The sequence below is a fragment of the Panthera onca genome (assembly GCF_046562875.1).
Source record: "Panthera onca isolate mPanOnc1 chromosome E1 unlocalized genomic scaffold, mPanOnc1 haplotype 2 h2.Chr16_ul_7, whole genome shotgun sequence".
In the NCBI taxonomy this organism is placed as follows: domain Eukaryota; kingdom Metazoa; phylum Chordata; class Mammalia; order Carnivora; family Felidae; genus Panthera; species Panthera onca.
This window is the reverse complement of record NW_027675821.1, coordinates 402,627-423,432: the sequence shown is the minus strand read 5'-3', so window position 1 is coordinate 423,432 and position 20,806 is coordinate 402,627. Positions and strand designations below refer to the sequence as shown.

General features: G+C 38.7%; 2 pseudogenes; one reads left to right on the top strand and one right to left on the bottom strand.

Annotated features, from left to right (window-relative positions):
• The window catches only part of LOC145715189 (EF-hand calcium-binding domain-containing protein 13-like), a 98,954-nt pseudogene that overhangs the window by 22,564 nt on the left and 55,584 nt on the right, over nt 1-20,806 (bottom strand).
• On the top strand, nt 14,176-14,302 carry LOC145715193 (U4 spliceosomal RNA; annotated as a pseudogene).

Genomic DNA, 20,806 nt, shown 5'->3' with positions numbered 1-20,806 from the left:
TGGTGTTCTCACCACAAAAAAAGAAATGATCATTATGTGATGTGATGATGCTGTTAGTTAACACTATGGTGGTAATCGTATTGCAATATATAAGTGTATCAAATCAACACTTTGTACACCTTAAATTCACACAATGTTATATGCCAATTATATCTCAATTTTAAAGAAAAAAAAGGAAGAGCCAATAAGGTGGGGAAAAAATGAGATGACGGTGTCACAGAAAACATAAGGAGAAGAATTTTGAAGAATAAACATATTAAATTAAAAATAATGGTTGAATCATTATGCTGCACACCTGAAACTAATGTAATACTGTATGTTAATTACACTTGAGTTAAAAAAAAACTATAGAGGTAAATAAGATGAAAATAGAAAATTGGCAAATGGAGTTAACAAAGTGAGATTTAACTTTTGTAAAAAGCTAAGGTGGAATGTCAAGGTCAAAAACCTGAATGAGTGGGTTTTTTTAAGTTTATTTTATTTCTATTTTGAGAGAGACAGAGAGAATGAGAGCAGGGAAGGGACAGAGAGACAGTGGGAGACAGAGAGACAGCAGGCTCCATGCTGTCAGTCAGCACAGAGCCCAACATAGGGCTTGAACCCACGAAACTGTGAGACCATGACCCGAGCCAAAATCGAGAGTTGGATGCTCAACCAACGGAGCCACCAAGGCACCCCATGAATGAGTGTTTTTATTTTTTATTTTTGAATGTTTATTTTTGAGAGAGAGAGAGAGAGAGAGAGAGAGAGAGAGAGAGAGAGAGAGCATGAGCTGGAGAGGGGCAGAGAAAGAGGGAGACACAGAATCTGAAGCAGGTTCCAGGCTCTGAGCTGTCAGCACAGAGCCTGACACAGGGCTCAAACAGCTCAAACAGCACAGAGCCTGACACAGGGCTCATGAACAGCATGATCATGACCTGAGGCAAAGTCCAACGCTTAGCCGACTGAGCCACCCAGGTGCCCCCTATAAAGAGAGAACTGGCAATATAGAATGACAATAGCCAGATTCCCCTTCAATTTCCAATGCAAAACACACTCTATACTGAGTTAAAATATCAATAAAAATAATATTTGGTGATGAATTGAATCAGGGAAGTGGAAGTGGTGGAGCTAGGGCCATAAGGAAAAAAAAGACCAAGAATGACTCCTAACTTTTCAGCCTAAACAACTGAGTGATAAGCTCAATAGAAAGGAAAATCACCAGATGCCAGAAGTGAGGAAGAATTATTGTGTGTGTGCCTGAGCTGACGCCATGGCAGTCAGATGGTATAATGCATAAGTAGAGAACATAAGCTCTGAGTTGCTTTTTTTAAAAATTAATGCACTTATTTTGAGTGAGAGAGAGGGCATGCGGAAGGAGCAGAGAGAGGGAATCCCAAGCAGGCTTCTCACCGTTGCATGGATCCTGATGCAGGGCTTGAGCTCACAAACTGTGAAATCATGACCTGAGGTGAAATCAACAGTCAGATGCTTAACTGACTGAGCCACCCAGGCGCCCCATGAGTTGCCTTTTTTTTTGAGAGAGAGACAGAGTGTGTGCATATGGGAGAGGGGCAGAGAGAGAGAGAGAATGCTTTTTTTTTTAAAATATAACTTATTGTCAAGTTAGCTAACATACAGTGTGCTCTTGGCTTTAAGAGTAGATTCCCATGATTCATCGCTTACATACAACACCCAGTACTCATCCCAACAAGTACCCTCCTCAATGCCCATCACCCATTTTCCCCTCCCCCACAGTCTCCCCATCAATCCTCAGTCGTTCTCTGTATTCAGGAGTCTCTTATGGTTTGCCTTCCTCCCTCTTTGTTTGAAACTATTTTTTTCCTCTTCCCTTCCCTCATGGTCTTTGGTTAAGTTTCTCAAATTCTACATATGAGTGAAAACATGATATCTCTCTTGCTCTGACTTATTTCACTTAACATAATACCCTCCAGTTCCATCCATGTTGTTGCAAATGGCAAGATTTCATTCTTTCTCATTGCCGGTAGTATTCTGGTGTGTGTGTGTGTGTGTGTGTGTGTGTGTGTGTGTGTGTGTGTATCACATCTTTTTTATCCATTCATCAGTGGATGGACATTGGCTCTTTCCATAATGTGGCTATTGTTGATAGTGCTATTATAAACATTGGGGTACACGTGCCCCTATGAATCAGCACTCCTGCATCCTTTGGATAAATTCCTAGTAGTGCTATTGCTGGGTTGTAGGGTAATTCTATTTTTAATTTCTTGAGGAACCTCTACACTGTTTTCCAGGGAGGCTGCACCAGTTTGCACTCCCACCAAAAGTGCAAGAGGGCTCCCATTTCTCCACATCCTCACCAACATCTGTTGTTTCCTGAGTTGTTAATTTTAGCCACTCTGACCTGTGTGAGGTGGTATCTCAGTGTGGTTTTGATTTGTATTTCCCTAATGATGAGCGATGTTGAGCATCTTTTCATGTGTCTGCTGGCCATCTGGATGTCTTCTTTGGAAAAGTGTCTGCTCATGTCATCTGTCCATTTCTTCACTGGTTTGTTTGTCGGGTGTTGAGCTTGGTAAGTTCTTTATAGATTTTGGATACTAACCTTTATCTGATATGTCATTTGTAAATATCGTCTTCCATTCGATCAGTTGCCTTTTAGTTTTGTTGATTGTTTCCTTGGCTGTGCAGAAACTTTTTATCTTGATGAGGTCCCAATAGTTCATTTTTGCTTTTATCTCCCTTGCCTTCAGAGACGTATCAAGTAAGAAGTTGCTGTGGCTGAGGTCAAAGAGGTTGTTGACTGTTTTCCCCTCTAGGGTTTTGATGGTTTCCTGTCTCACATTTAGGCCCTTCATCCACTTTGAGTTTATTTTTGTGTATGGTGTGAGAGAGTGGTCCAGTTTCATTCTTCTGCTTGTTACTGTACAGGTCTTCCAGCACTATTTGCCAAAGAGACTTTCTTTTTTTCCTTGGATACTCTTCCCTGCTTCATCAAAGATTAATTGGCCATACCTTTGTGAGTCCAATTCTGGGTTCTGTATTCTACTCCACTGGTCTATGTGCCTATTTTTGTGCCAATACCATACTGTCTTGATGATTACAGCTTTGTAGTAGAGGCTGAAGTCTGGGATTGTGATGCTTCCTACTTTGGTTTTCCTGTTCAACATTACTTTGGCTATTCAGGGTCTCATGTGGTTCCCTACAAATTTGAAAGATTGTTTGTTCTAGCTCTGAGAAGAATGCTGGTGCAATTTTGAGTGGGATTACACTGAATGTGTAGATTGCTTTGGGTACTATCCACATTTTAACAATATTTTTTCTTCCAATCCATGAGCCTGGAATGCCTTTCCATTTCTTTGTGTCTTCTTCAATTTCTTTCATAAGTTTTCTACAGTTTTCAGCATACAGATCTTTTACCTCTTTGGTTAAACTTATTCCTAGGTATTTTATGGTTCTCGATACAATTGTAAATGGGATCGATTCTTTGATTTCTCTTACTATTGCTTCATTCTTGGTGTATAGAAATGCAACCAATTTCCGTACATTGGTTTTATATCCTGCGACTTTGCTGAATTCATGTATCAGTTCTAGTTTTTTGGTGGAGTCTTTTGAGTTTTCCATGTAGAGTATCATGTCATCTGCAAAAAATGAAAGTTTGACTTCTTTGCCAATTTGGATGCCTTTTATTTCCTTTTGTTGTCTGATTGCTGAGGCTAGGACTTCCAACACTATATTAAACAACAGTGGTGAGAGTAGACATCCCTGTTGTATTCCTGATCTCAGTGGGTAAACTCTCAGTTTTTCCCCATTGAGGATGATATTAGCTTGGGCTTTTCATATGTAGATTTGATGATGTTAAGATATGTTCCTTCTATCCCAACTTTCTGGAGGGTTTTTACTAATGATGCTGTATTTTGTCAGATGCTTTTTCTGCATCTATTGACAGGATCATATTGTTCTTATCCTTTCTTCTATCGATGTGATATACCACATTGATTGATTTGCGAATATTGAACCAGTCCTGCAGCCCAGGAATGAATCCCACTTGATCATGGTTAATAATTCTTTTAATATACTGTTGAATTCAATTTGCTAGTATCTTGTTGAGAATTTTTGCATCCATGTTCATCGGGGATATTGGCCTGTAATTCTTTTTAGTGGGGTCTCTGTCTGGTTTGGGAATCGAGGTAATGCTGGCTACATAGAATTAGTCCAGAAGCCTTCCTTCCATTTCTATTGTTTGGAACAGCTTGAGAAGAATAGGTACTAACTCTGCTTTAAATGTCTGGTAGAAGTCCCTTGGGTAGCCATCTGGCCCATTTGTTGGGACTCATTTGTTGGGAGATTTTTGATAACTGATTCAATTTCTTCACTGGTTGTGGGTCTGTTCAAATTTTCTATTTCTTCCAGTTTGAGTTTTGGTAGTGTGTGGGTGTCTAGGAATTTGTCCAATTTCTTACAGATTGTCCAGTTTGTTGGCATATAATTTTTCACAGTATTCTCTAATAATTGTTTGTATTTCTGTGGTGTTGGTTGTGATCTCTCCTCTTTCATCTGTGATTTTATCTATTTGGGTTCTCTCTCTTTTCTTTTTGAGAAGTCTGGCTAGGGTTTTATCAATTTTGTTTATTGTTTCCAAAAACCACCTCTTAGATTAATTGATCTGTTCTACTGTGTTTTTTGTTTTTTTGGGTTTTTTTGGATTCCATATTGTTTAGTTCTGCTCTAATCTTTATTATTTCTCTTCTTCTGCTGGCTTTGGGGTTTCTTTGCTGCTCTGCTTCTAGTTCCTTTAGGTGTGAGGGTAGATTCTGTTTTGGGGACTTTTCTTGTTTCTTGAGATAGGCCTGGATTGCAGTGTATTTTCCTCTTAGGACTGCCTTTGCTGCATCCCAAAGGGTTGGGAATGTTTTATTTTCATTCTCATTTGCTTCCATATATTTTTAAATTTCTTCTTTAACTGCCTAATTGACCCACTGATTCTTTAGTAGGATGTTCTTTAACCTCCATGCATTAGGAGGCTTTCCAAATTTTGTCTTGTGGTTGATTTCAAGTTTCATAGCATTGTGATCTGAAAATATTCATGGTATGATCTCAATCCTTTTATATTTATTTAGGGCTGCTTTGTGACCCAGTATGTGATCTATTTTGGAGAATATTCCATGTGCACTCGAGAAGAATGTGTATTCTGCTGCTTTTGGATAAAAAGTTCTGAATATATTTGTCAACTCCATCTGGTCCAGGGTATCATTCAAGACCGTTGTTTCTTTATTAATTTTCTGCCTAGGTCATCTCTCCATTACTGTAAGTGGAGTATTAAAGTCATCCACAGGGAAGATGGCGGCGTAGGAGGATGCCGGGCTCACCGCATCCTGCTGATCACATAGATTCCATCTACACCTGCCTAAATAACCCAGAAAACTGCCAGAAGACTAGCAGAACGGAGTCTCCGGAGCCAAGCATAGACGAGAGGACCATGGAAGAGGGTAGGAAGGGCGGAGAGGCAGTGCGTGCTACAGACTGGCGGGAGGGAGTCAGGGCAGAAGGGCAGCCCGCCGGGCAAGCAGAGCCCCCGAGTCTGGCTTGCAAAAGCGGAGGGGCTGGACGGAGTGTGTTCAGACAGCAAGCAGGACTTGACATCTGGAAGGTTATAAGTTAACAGCTCTGCTCAGAGAGCGGGAAGGCTGGAGGACAACGGGAGGGAGAGTTGTTGAGCCCCGGACGACAAAGCTCAAATTGGTGGGGAACAAAGGCGCTCGCCAGCACCATCTCCCTCGCCCATCCCCCAGCCAAAATCCCAAAGGGAACCGGTTCCTGCCAGGGAACTTGCTTGCACCGCGCAAACATCCAACGTTGTGCTTCTGTGGATCCATCCCACTGGCGGTGGGTCTGACTCCCTCCCGGTGCCGCAGGGCCCCTCCAGAAGCTGATCACGGAAGGATAAGCTAGCTGAGCCTGCCCCTCCCGCCCCTGTGCACCTTGCCGATCCACCACAGCTAATACGCCAGATCCCCAGCACCATAAGCCTGGCAGTGTGCAAGTAGCCCAGATGGGCCACGGCACGCCACCCCACAGTGAATCCCGCCCCTAGGAGAGGGGAAGAGAAGGTACACACCAGTCTGACTGTGGCCCCAGTGGTGGGCTGGGGGCAGACATCAGGTCTGACTGCGGCCCCACCCACCAACGCAAGTTATTCAAGACAGCACAGGAGAAGTGCCCCGCAGTTCCGCACCACTCCAGGGACTATCCAAAATGACCAAACGGAAGAATTCCCCTCAAAAGAATCTCCAGGAAATAACGACAGCTAACGAACTGATCAAAAACAATTTAAACAATATAACAGAAAGTGAATTTAGAATAATAGTCATAAAATTAATCGCTGGGCTTGAAAAAAGTGTAAAGGACAGCACAGAATCTATTGCTACAGAGATCAAGGGACTAAGGAACAGCCAGGAGGAGCTAAAAAATGCTATAAATGAGCTGCAAAATAAAACAACCACGGCTCGGATTGAAGAGGCAGAGGAGAGAATAGGTGAACTAGAAGATAAAATTATGGAAAAAGAGGAAGCTGAGAAAAAGATAAAAAAAATCCAGGAGTATGAGGGGAACATTACAGAACTAAGTGATGCACTAAAGAGAAATATTCTACACATAATTGGTATTCCAGAGGAGGAAGAGAGAGGGAAAGGTGCTGAAGATGTACTTGAAGAAATCATAGCTGAGAACTTCCCTGATCTGGGGAAGGAAAAAGGCATTGAAATCTAAGAGGCACAGAGAACTCCCTTCAGACGTAACTTGAATCGATCTTCTGCATGACATATCATAGTGAAACTGGAAAAGTACAAGGATAAAGAGAAAATTCTGAAAGCAGCGAGGGATAAATGTGCTCTTACATATAAAGGGAGACCTATAAGACTTGTGACTGATCTCTCTTCTGAAACTTGGCAGGCCAGAAAGGAATGGCAGGAGATCTTCAATGTGATGAACAGAAAAAAATATGCAGCCAAGAATCCTTTATCCAGCAAGTCTGTCATTTAGAACAGAAGGAGAGATAAAGGTCTTCCCAAACAAACAAAAACTGAAGGAATTCGTCACCACTAAACCAGCCCTACAAGAGATCCTAAGGGGGATCCTGTGAGACAAAGTACCAGAGACATCGCTACAAACATGAAACCTACAGACATCACAATGACTCTAAACCCATATCTTTCTATAATAACACTGAATGTAAATGGATTAAATGTGCCAACCAAAAGACATAGGGTATCAGAATGGATAAAAAAGCAAGACCCATCTATTTGCTGTCTACAAGAGACTCATTTTAGACCTGAGGACACCTTCAGATTGAGAGTGAGGGGATGGAGAACTATTTATCATGCCACTGGAAGTCAAAAGAAAGCTGGAATAGCCATACTTATATCAGACAAACTAAACTTTAAATTAAAGGCTGTAACAAGAGATGAAGAAGGGCATGATATAATGATTACAGGGTCTATCCATCAGGAAGAGCTAACAATTATAAATGTCTATGTGCCAAATACAGGAGCCCCCAAATATATAAAACAATTACTCACAAACATAAGTAACCTTATTGATAAGAATGTGGTAATTTCAGGGGACTTTAACACTCCACTTACAGAAATGGATAGATCATCTAGACACACAGTCAATAAAGAAACAAGGGCCCTGAATGATACATTAGATCAGATGGACTTGACAGATATATTTAGAGCTCTGCATCCCAAAGCAACAGAATATACTTTCTTCTCGAGTGCACATGGAACATTCTCCAAGATAGATCACATACTGGGTCACAAAACAGCCCTTCATAAGTATATAAGAATTGAAATCATACCATGCATACTTTCAGACCACAATGCTATGAAGCTTGAAATCAACCACAGGAAAAAGTCTGGAAAACCTCCAAAAGCATGGAGGTTAAAGAACACCCTACTAAAGAATGAATGGGTCAACCAGGCAATTAGAGAAGAAATTAAAAAATATATGGAAACAAACGAAAATGAAAATACAACAATCCAAACGCTTTGGGATGCAGCGAAGGCAGTCCTGAGAGGAAAATACATTGCAATCCAGGCCTATCTCAAGAAACAAGAAAAATCCCAAATACAAAATCTAACGGCACATCTAAAGGAAATATAAGCAGAACAGCAAAGACAGCCTAAACCCAGAAGAAGAGAAATAATAAAGATCAGAGCAGAAATAAACAATATAGAATCTAAAAAACTGTAGAGCAGATCAATGAAACTAAGAGTTGGTTTTTTGAAAAAATAAACAAAATTGATAAACCTCTAGCCAGGCTTCTCAAAAAGAAAAGGGAGAGGACCTAAACAGATAAAATCATGAATGAAAATGGAATGATTACAACCAATCCCTCAGAGATACAAGCAATTATCAGGGAATACTATGAAAAATTATATGCCAGCAAACTGGACAACCTGGAAGAAATGGACAAATTCCTAAACACCCACACACTTCCAAAACTCAATCAGGAGGAAACAGAAAGCTTGAACAGACCCATAACCAGTGACGACATTGAATCAGTTATCAAAAATCTCCCAACAAATAAGAGTCCAGGACCAGATGGCTTCCCAGGGGAGTTCTACCAGACGTTTAAAGCAGAGATAATACCTATCCTTCTCAAGCTATTCCAAAAAATAGAAAGGGAAGGAAAACTTCCAGACTCATTCTATGAAGCCAGTATTACTTTGATTCCTAAACCAGACAGAAACCCAGTAATAAAAGAGAACTATAGGCCAATATTCCTGATGAATGTGGATGCAAAAATTCTCAATAAGATACTAGCAAATCGAATTCAACAGCTTCTAAAAAGAATTATTCACCATGATCAAGTGGGATTCATTCCTGGGATGCAGGGCTGGTTCAACATTCGCAAATCAATCAATGTGATACATCACATTAATAAAAGAGAAGATAAGAACCATATGATCCTGTCAATCGATGCAGAAGAGGCATTTGACAAAATTCAGCATCCTTTCCTAATAAAAACCCTCGAGAAAGTCGGGATAGAAGGAACATACTTTAACATCATAAAAGCCATTTATGAAAAACCCACAGCTAACATCATCCTCAATGGGGAAAAACTGACAGCTTTTTCCCTGAGATCAGGAACACGACAGGGATGTCCACTCTCACTGCTGTTGTTTAGCACAGTGTTGGAAGTTCTAGCATCAGCAATCAGACAACAAAAGGAAATCAAAGGCATCAAAATTGGCAAAGATGAAGTTAAGCATTTACTTTTTGCAGAAGACATGTTATTATACGTGGAAAATCCGACAGACTCCACCAAAAGTCTGCTAGAACTGATACATGATTTCAGCAAAGTTTCAGGATACAAAATCAATGTACAGAAATCAGTTGCATTCAACAGTTGCATTCATCAGTTGACAAATAAAGAAACTGATCCCATTCACAATTGTACCAAGAAGCATAAAATACCTGGGGATAAATCTAACCAAAGATGTAAAAGATCTGTATGCTGAAAACTATAGAAAGCTTATGAAGGAAATTGAAGAAGATATAAAGAAATGGAAAAACATTCCCTGCTCATGGATTGGAAGAATAAATATTGTCAAAATGTCAATACTACCCAAAGCTATCTACACATTCGATGCAATCCCAATCAAAATTCCACCAGCAATCTTCTCGAAACTAGAACAAGCAATCCTAAAATTCATATGGAACCACAAAAGGCCCCGAATAGCCAAAGTAATTTTGAAGAAGACCAAAGCAGGAGGCATCACAATCCCAGACTTTAGCCTCTATTACAAAGCTATAATCATCAAGACAGCATGGTATTAGCACAAAAACAGACACATAGACCAATGGAATAGAATAGAAACCCCAGAACTAGACCCACAAATGTATGGCCAACTCATCTTTGACAAAGCAGGAAAGAACATCCAATGGAAAAAAGACAGTCTCTTTAACAAATGGTGCTGCGAGAACTGGACAGCAACATGCAGAAGAATGAAACAAGACCACTTTCTCACACCATTCACAAAAATAAACTCAAAATGGATAAAGGACCTGAATGTGAGACAGGAAACCATCAAAACCCTAGAGGAGAAAGCAGGAAAAGACCTCTCTGACCTCAGCCGTAGCAATCTCTTACTCGACACATCCCCAAAGGCAAGGGAATTAAAAGCAAAAATGAACTACTGGGACCTTATGAAGACAAAAAGCTTCTGCACAGCAAAGGAAACAACCAACAAAACTAAAAGGCAACCAACGGAATGGGAAAAGATATTTGCAAATGACATATCGGACAAAGGGCTAGTATCCAAAATCTATAAAGAGCTCACCAAACTCCACACCCGAAAAACAAATAACCCAGTGAAGAAATGGGCAGAAAACATGAATAGACACTTCTCTAAAGAAGACATCCGGATGGCCAACAGGCACATGAAAAGATGCTCAACATCGCTCCTCATCAGGGAAATACAAATCAAAACCACACTCAGATATCACCTCACGCCAGTCAGAGTGGCTAAAATGAACAAATCATGAGACTGTAGATGCTGGAGAGAATGTGGAGAAATGGGAACCCTCTTGCACTGTTGGTGGGAATGCAAATTGGTGCAGCTGCTCTGGAAAACAGTGTGGAGGTTCCTCAGAAAATTAAAAATAGACCTACCCTATGACCCAGCAATAGCACTGCTAGGAATTTACCCAAGGGATACAGGAGTACTGATGCATAGGGGCACTTGTACCCCAATGTTTATAGCGGCACTCTCAACAATAGCCAAATTATGGAAAGAGCCTAAATGTCCATCAACTGATGAATGGAGAAAGAAATTGTGGTTTATATACACAATGGAATACTACGTGGCAATGAGAAAGAATGAAATATGGCCCTTTGTAGCAACATGGATGGAACTGGAGAGTGTGATGCTAAGTGAAATAAGCCATACAGAGAAAGACAGATACCATATGGTTTTACTCTTACGTGGATCCTAAGAAACTTAACAGAAACCCATGGGGGAGGGGAAGGAGAAAAAAAAAAAGAGGTTAGAGTGGGAGAGAGCCAAAGCATAAGAGACTCTTAAAAACTGAGACCAAACTGAGGGTTGATGGGGGGTGGGAGGGAAGCGAAGGTGGGTGATGGGTATTGAGGAGGGCACCTTTTGGGATAAGCACTGGGTGTTGTATGGAAACTAATTTGACAATAAATTTCATATATTGAAAAAAAATAAAGTCATCTACAATTACCGTATTATTATCAGTAAGATTGCTTATGTTTGTGATTAATTTATAAATTTGGGTTCTACCAAGTTGGGGGCATAAACATTTACGATTGTTATCTCTTCTTGATGGATAGGCCCCTTAATTATGACAATAATGCCCTTCTTTATCATTTGCTACCGTCTTTACTTTAAAATCTAGTTTGTCTGATATAAGTATGGCTATTCCAGCTTTCTTTTGACTTCCAGTAGCATGATATATGGTTCTCCATCCCCTCACTTCCAATTTTCAGGTGTCCTCAGGTCTAAAATGAGTGTCTTGTAGACAGCATATAGATGGAACTTGGTTTTTTATCCATGTTGATACCTTATGCCTTTTGATTGGGGCATTTAGCCCATTTACATTCAGAGTTATGACTGAAAGATATGGATTTAGTGTCATTGTGTTATCTGTAGGTTTCATGATTGTGGCAATGTCTCTGGTCCTTTGTAGTCTTTGCAGCATTCCACTCACAGAGTGCCTGCAGGGTTGGTTTAGTGGTCATGAATTCCTTCAGTTTTTGTTTGTCTGGAAAAGCCTTGATCTCTCCTTTCACTCTGAATGACAGCCTTGATGGATAAAGGATTCCTGGCTGCATATTTTTCCTATTCAGCACATTGAATATTTCCAGCTACTCCTTTCTGGCCTGCCAAGTTTCAGTGGACAGGTCTGCTACTACCCTTGTGTGTCTGCCCTTGTAGGTTAAGGCCCGTTTGTCCCTAGCTGCTTTCAGAATTCTCTCTTTATCTTTGTATTTTGCCAATTTCACTATGACATGCCTTGGGGCTGACCTGCTTCTGTTAATTCTGAAGGGAATTCTCTGGGCCTCCTGGACTTGGATGTCTGCTTCCTCCCCCAGATTAGGGAAGCTCTCAACTATAATTTGGTGAAACAAACCTTCTGCCCCTGTCTCTTTCTTCTCCTTCTGGAATTCCTATGATACAGATATTATTATATCTCATTGAATCACTTAGGTCTCTAATTCTCCCCTCGTGGTCTAATATTTTCCTCTCTCTCTCTTTTTCAGCTTCATCATTTTCCATGTTATCTTCTATTTCACTTATTCTTCCCTCTGCTCCTTCATCCTTGCTGTCTCTGCATCTAGTTTATTTTGCATCTCATTTACTGCATTTCTTAATTCATCATGACTATCTCTTGTGTCCTTGATCTCTGCAGCAATAGATTCTCTGCTGTCTTCTATAGTTTTTTCAAGCCCAGCTCTTAGTCTTATGACTATTATTCCAAATTCTTGTTTAGATATATTGTTTATATCTGTTTTGAGCAATTTTTCTGGCTGTCATTTCTTCCTAGAATTTTTGAGAATTCTTCTGTCTAGTCATTTTGTCTAGTTTTCTGTCTTTTACGTGTTTTAATAGTTTGTTATGTGTCCTGCCCCTGTGAGTACTACTATGTTAAAAAGGGGTCATATACTATCCAGGGCCTGACCCTTCAGGAGGTGTTTTTGGAGTGTGTCACATGCTCTCTGTTGTTGTGACTCTGGTTGCTTTATACCCCTACTCGCACTGGTGGTTTGGACTTTCCACCAGGCGTGCTTTGATTTGTTCATTGAAGTAACCCTGGAAAAAATTAAAAAGGGGAGGGGGTGGAAGAAGCCTTATCCCATAGAAAGAGGGAAATGACAGAAGCAGGGAAAGAGAAAAAAAAATTGAGCAGGCAGAGAATCAGAGAAACTATATGGCTTAATCTAGAGAGAGAGAGAAAAATAAAGAAGGAGGAGATACAGAAGAGGTGTAAAATGCATAGATTAAAAATGCCTGCTTAAACAAATTAACAACCAGAATAGAGAAGGGAAGGAAGAAGAAGAAGGAGAAAAGACAAGAAAAGAAAATATGTATTTCCAAAAATCAAATCAGAAAATGAAAAACTGCCGGACCGTTGTCCGATGGTGCCCTGGAACCAGTGGTTGTGCTGGTCTGGAGGAGGGACCCTCTGGTTGGGTAAGGGTCAATTCTCCCTCCAGCAGATATGCAGTTGCCAGGCATGGTGAGGCAGGGTTTGGTGTAAGCAGTCCAACCTCCACTGGGGGCCTGCTGTCCTGTTCCCTGAAGCCCCACCATGTTGGTGATTGGAGGAAAATGGCATCGTCGCAGTTTCTCCTCCCTAGACCAAACCACCCTGTTCAGGCAGCCCTCACAGCACAGCACAGGCACGATCTGGTCAGTTTGTCCCGCTCCACAGTCTCCTGCACCTCCCAGGCACTCAGCTGGGATTCAAACCCCAACGTCTTAAAGGATCCCACTCCACACACCCGGGTTCTGGGGTGGCACCACTCTGCCAAGCTGACAAAGGGCCTCTCAGGACAGAATCTTAAGCAGGATCCATGCCCAGCACAGAGCCTGATGTGGGGCTCCATCTCACAACGCTGCGGTCATGACCTGAGCTAAAATCAAAAGTCGGACACTCAACTGACTGAACCAACCAGGCACCACTCTACCCGAGTTCTAATCTTAATTCTACCACATACTAGCTATGTGACTTCTTTAACCTCTGTGCTGTGGTTTTCCCATCCATAAAATAAAAATAATAGAGTTGATGTGAGAATTAAGTGAGTTAATAAATAAAAATTATTTAGAACAGTACTGGCACATAGTAAACCCTCAATAAATGTGAGTAATATAATAAGTATTATTGTTATTACTTGATACAGACAAGTCTAGAATTATAGAGGTGCGTACTTAACACCAGGGCCCGGGTAGCTCAGTCAGTTAAGCGTCGACTTCAACTAAGGTCACGATCTCTCAGTTTGTGAGTTCGAGTCCCCCATTGGGCTCTGTGCTGACAGCTCAGAACCTGGAGCCTGTTTCGGATTCTGTGTCTCCCTCTCTCTCTGCCTATCTGCTGCTCGCACTTTGTCTCTTGCTCTCTCAAAAATAAATAAACATTAAAAAAAAATTTAATACAAAACAAACAAACAAAAAAAAGACAGGGCCCAGCTTTGCACAGTGGCAGTATCATAGCCAATGAGGTTTATCCGAGGCGCGATTATTGCTAATTGAAAACTTTTCCCAAAAAAGACAGGGCCCCGGAAAATCTTTCCATCTGAAAATTATTAATAAAAACACTTTAGTCACCTTTTTAGGAATTCAAGAAGAAAGCCTGTTCTCTGCCAGAGGTATGACTAGAAGGAATAAAATCTCCAATGATAACCTAAATCCCAAGGCCATCATGTGTGAGTGTCAGGTTCCAAATCAATTTATATAATACATAAATCTCAAAGAATTAATATAAAACTGTCACCAGCTAATATCTTTATGGAAAAAAATTAAATTGGATCCCAATTTCACTCTAAACATAAAAATCAATTTCAGGTGAATTAAAGACTTAACTATGAAAAAGAAATACTTAAAAACTTTTAGGAGAAAATATTGGGAAATATCTTAACGTCCTCAAAATAGTGACAGGCTTCTATTTTCCTTATAAAGGCTAAGTTATCTGCTAAATGTGAGAAGGGCTAAGGTTGGAGTAGGAATGGAAGTTTGAGAGAATGGAGATTGTTAATTAGTTATTTCAGAGAGTAAAAGAATAAACTAACTGGGAGAGGGTGGGAATCACATAATTCCTAGGTAGTGCTGAGGGCCACCAGACACTGATGGTCAAGATTTCAAAGTGTTCAATCTGCTGAGCTATATAATTTTCTCTAGAAATGATGTCAGCCACGAGGAAAAGCCAGGGTTGGGAGTTTTGTAAGACAGGTGCAACCAAAGGGCAATTTAGGGTACTGAAGACTGTAGGGTATTCGAGGTACACAGACCAGTGATTTTCAAGTGGATAAGGAAGAAAAGTGAAAACAGGGAGACTGGTGGGTAAGGACAAAGTTGAGGGATAAATGGATAGAAGGTCCCAATGAGGTATACAGAACCAATAAGCTGTCTGGTGAAGAAATGAGCAGCCAGATGAAGAAAAAAGGAAAGCAGTGAATATAAATGTGCAATATTTAACAACAAGAAAGGAAATTTAACTATAGATACGAGTAAGATAATATACTATACAACTCCGTGATAATAAAACTTTTTAACTCAGGGTGCCTGGGTGGATCAGTTGATTAAGCATCCTACTTCGGCTTGGGTCACGACCTCACTGTTTGTGAGTTCGAGCCCCACGTCGGGCTCTGTGCTGACAAGCTCAGAGCCTAGAGTCTGCTTAGATTCTGTGTTTCTGTCTCTTTCTGCCCCTCCCCGGCTCGTGCTCTCTCTGTCTCTCAAAAATAATAAAAATGTTTAAAAACAAAAACAAAAACTTTTTATCTCCACGAAACTAAAATTCCTAGGATAAATGAAGTGACTAACAATGCAAATAATCTCTTCATCCAATTAATCTATTATGTTCCACCTTGTATAGAAAGCAAATTAAATTGATTTCTAGTGTAAGGTAAAATAACTGTTACTTAAAATGCACTATTACCCAACAGCTAAGCACAAAATAACAAAATGCTACTTTTCGCTTCAATTTTTAAACTAGCTTCACTCCATTTAAAATGTACATATAAGACCTTGTATTTCTTTACAGTGAGCTTCTGAGTGGCCAAGACTGTCTTTCTCATCTTAACAGCTCATCAGCTTAACAGAAAGCATATATAACAATGGCTCAGTAAATATTACTGAATAAATTGGAAGATGGAAAAAAATATATAAACAAATGAAAGAGGAAATTCTGCATATGAGTACTCAGCGCTAGTCACTAGATGGCATCACTTCCCCAAACTGGGAAGACGTTTTACATCTTCCGAAAAGGAATTTTATATACACGGTTCTAGCTCTTTATAGTAAGTGTGAGGATAAACAGGAAGCTCGTAAAAACTTTCAATTCATTTGCACATGGAAGTGCTCGAGATTTAGAAATCATTAACAGAGAAGATTGAAACCAAACATCAGCAGTAAGCCAGGCATCTGTTTGGCTGATGATCTACAGGATGACTACCTCTTCTAGTCTGCTACACTCTTCTAAAGTTTGTCACACCAGTTGGTCCACTAAAAGCACAATATATGTTGGGGTGGGTGGCTCAGTCGGGTAAGTGTGTCCAACTCTTGAGTTCCGCTCAGGTCACGATCTCATGGTTTGTGAGATCGAGCTGTGCACTGGGCTCTGTAACTGACAGTGTGGAGTCTTCTTGGGATTCTCTCTCTCTCCCTTTCTCTCTCTCTGCCCTGCCCCTGCTCTTTCTCTGTCTCTAAAAATAAATAAATAAACTTGAAAAAGTAAATAAAAGCACAAAATGTGATGTTCTTACATAATTTTTCAGAGAAGCGTTCCGTATTGGTCATCATTGTATCAATGAAATCTTTAAAATTCACTTTTTTCGTTTCTAAGGAGAAAAGAATATTTTCTTCAATATCTTCAAATGTTAATTATGACAACTATAGAATTATGTAAAATAAATTATAGGGAGATAACATGATTATAGCCATCAGCTAATACCACTAAAAATATATGGTTCTAAGAGGAAAAAGCGATTCAACACACAAGGAGAAAGTAAAACTGAAAAATGCCAGGAAAGTTAATCAAAATCTTTCTAGTTACAAGCGTACAACATTTTTAATTTTAACTTACATTATCTTGTCTTGGCCTGACAACAACTCAAAGATATGTCGGTAAAGAATTAGTGTATTATTTTATACATTTTAAAAAATACTTAGACATGATATCATGATTTTTTTCCCCAGGTCACAAAAGGAAATACAAGATCAGAGATTAGAAGTGAGCTTTCTTGACCTCTGGTTTCTCCCACCTCAGGCTACCATTCACTTTGTTATCTTTATTCCAGTATGCTTTTGAAACTATTAAACATTTTAATAGTCATTCTATACTTAGAAAATGTCTTTCTTTGATTATATATAATATCCCAATATTAGAATGGATAAAGATTTCTAAGAATTTTCTAAGGCCGCATATAAAGGTTTTATATAAATAGGATGAGCTTTTGATAACACTACTCCTTTGTTTATCCCACTAAAAAAATCAAATTCCAGTTCTAATCTATAAAAGATAAGGCACAGCCTATTGCCTATTTCCAAGATAAAGAATCTTTGAGAAGTTTACTTTAAGGAGCACCAAATTACTTTGTATTCTTAACCAAATATTTAAAGACTTGAAAAAAATGAGACTTTGAAAAATTCTAGGCGAATGTTAGAGTTAATGAAGATTTACATTCACTAACAGGAACATATAACTTTCTAAAGCAATAGATTCCCTATTTTTGATAATGTCTATTTGATACACAAATGTTTTAGCTGAACCACTGAACCCACCTCCCATTTGAAGAACATTATTGTTTTAAGGACAAAATTACTTTTTATTTTTATTATTTTTTAATATAGTTTATTGTCAAATTGGTTTCCATACAACACCCAGTACTCATCCCAACAAGTGCCCTCCTCAATGCCCATCAGCCACTTTCCCCTCTCCCCCACCCCCATCAACCCTCAGTTTGTTCTCAGTATTTAAGAGTCCTTATGGTTTGCCTCACTCCCTCTCTGTAACATTTTTCCCCCTTCCTCTCCCTCACAGTTGAAGAACATTATTAACACCACTGCATCTGCGTCTGTGCTTCCCCCATTCTATTCTACTGCTTCTCTACAGAGAGAACATTGCTGAATTTTTTAAAATTAACCAAGGTCTTGCTTTTTTACATAAAATTTTACACAGGATAAACAAAATATTCCTTAATTTTGTTTTACAGCTCTATAAAAATAATCACACTATAGCAACCTAGACTTGCTTTTTTCATTCAATATATTTCCAAGAACCATCCATATAGTATATTGCTATAGTTCATTTTCACTAACGTACACATTATCAGTATTTCATCATGCATCAGTGGTAAATACCACAATTTATTTATACATTCTATCACCGATCATGTTGTTTCTTTTTGTTCCTTCCTTCCTTCCTTCCTTCCTTCCTTCCTTCCTTCCTTCTTTCCTTCCTCCCTTCCTTCCTTTTTCTATTAGGATCAGAGCTGCTATGAGCACTTTTAACATGTCTCCTTGCACATCAGTGCAGAGATTTTCTGGGATGTATCACTAAAAAATGGATTTTCTAAGCCATGAAGTATGAAAACCTTACAGAATACTACATAATGTTTTTCAAAGTTCTTTCACCACTTTTGCCTTATTTACCAACAATTAAATTAACAGACCTTAATTTTTGCCAATTTGGTCAGCATCAAAAGGTATTTCATTGTGACCTAAATTTTGCATTTCCCTGATTACTATGATGTATAAAAAGACTTCATATGATTATTAGCAACTTATGTTTCTTCATCTGGCAATGGCTGTTCTTGTAATTTGGCCATTTTTCTCTTGGGTTGTTAATTTATAGGGGTTTTCTATTTATTCTCCACAATGATCTTTCGCTGTTATGAGTGTTACAAATAATCTTTACTCTGGAATGCCTGGGTGGCCCAGTCAGTTAAGCATCCAACTTTGGCTCAGGTCATGATCTCACAATTCATGAGTTCAAGCCCCGCTTAGGGCTCTGTGCTGACAGCTGGGAGCCTGGAGCCTGCTTCAGATTCTGTCTCCCTCTCTCTCTGCTCCTCCCCATCTCATACTCTGCACCTCTCTCTCTCTCAAAAATAAATAAACATTAAAAAAAATTTTTTTTAATAATAATCTTTGCTACATTTGTGGCTTGTATTTTCATTCTGTTTGTATTACCTTTTAATAAAGAGAAGTTCTTATTTTTAATGTAGTCAAATGTATAAATCTTTTCTTTTCTGGTTAGTGATTTTGTATCTTAAAAATAATTCCTTGTAACTCTAAGTCAGAAAATTTTTCTTCTTTCTCTAAAGAGAATTTTAGTGTTCGTATCTGGAAATCATTACTGAATATGATATATAGGTAGGGATCCAATTCTATTTTTTACATTTGAATAATTAATTATTCCAGCACCATTTATTAACTGGTGCTTCCCCTCCCCCCCAGTAATCTGCCACCTCATTATATATGTTTCCTTATATGTGTGTAGATATATTTGGAAGTTACTTATCCTGTCCTATCAGTCAATTTCTCTATCCCTGTGCCATTTTCACACTGTTTTACTTACTGTAACTTTATAATGAGTCTTAATATCCAGGGTAGCAAGATCCCTCCAACACCACTCATACACCCTATCCACGTTTTTCTTCCTCAAGAGTGTTTTAGCTACTCTTGATCTTTGTTTATGCATACAAATATTAGAATCAATTCATCAAAAAAGTCAGGGTTTTATTAGAATTGCTTTAGATAAGTAAATTAATTATGAGAATTGGCAGACTTGGGGGTCTCTGAGTCCATTAATATGGGATATATTCCAATTTATTTAGGTATTCTATAATGTCTTTTAACAAAGTCTTATTTTCTCACGTAAGGCACATAACTTCTATTTGTTCTATTCTTTTTTTGCTTTTCATTATGGAAAAATTTTAATACACACAAAATAAGAAATATATTGTAATAAAAGTTCACATACTCTTCCTGTACTCTTCACATACTCTTCATGGCCATTCTTATTTCATCGATAGCCCCACACACTTGTCTATCTCACAACCACCCTTTCTCTTTAGAAAAGATGCTGCTAAGTTATAAGGGTAGAGATACTCAAAACTAGTACCTTCCTTATGAATTATAGGCTTTGGCATAATAAAGAGTCATTTGTCCCATTTAATGACTTCTGTCCTGACCTCTTCCTTGTCAGAAAGCAAAACCACAAACTCTACTTTCTTTTTGTTTGTACTTTTGCCTATAGGAAAAAAATGTCTGGAAAGACTGTTAATACTGGATATTTCTGGATCATGGGATTTTGTGTGTTTTGTTGTGCTTTTGAGTATTTTTCTGTATTGACTTCATTTTAATGGACTTTTTTCTAATCAAAAAAATAAAGTCATTATTCTGAGGGAAAAAAATAGCAAAGTGACCATCTTTTCACATGTGTCAACCCAGTTTTCACTTACTGTCAGCTTCAGTCAACTCTGTGATCTTCTCAAATTCTGGCTTAGAAAGGTAAACTCCAAAATGCTGAAGACAAGTATTCATATCCTCATAATCAATATTTTCATCTTTAATTTTATCAATGGCTTTAATGACATCAGTCAACACTGAAAATAAAGCAGTATGCTAATGAGTATTAAATATAAGTCAAAAAGAAAACACCAATAGTAAGATGAATTTTAGTTCTAACACTAAATAAACAAGCATAGAAAATAACTTCAGAAATGTTATATATGAAAAGAATTACCAGAATCTTTAATACTGAAAACCAACAAAGTACAAAATGAGAGCCAAAAATATATTCTACTTTGCTATAATCTCTGTATCGAAGGAAGTGCCAATTTAATTGCAATTTAAGTGCACAGGAACAAAAATATTATACAATTTCCCCATTTAATTTTCTAACAATTTAAAATTTCTTAGTAGTCTGTTTCTCGGTAGCAGATACAGAAATAAGTAGAAAACTTTCAATCCTGAATAATGAATTGGGGTAAGATTTTGTAGCAATACATGGCTCAGTCCCTGGTTAATCTTAGTTTATCTTCTGTGTACATAAATATTATCACTTGGAAATAACTATCCCCCATGTCTTTTTA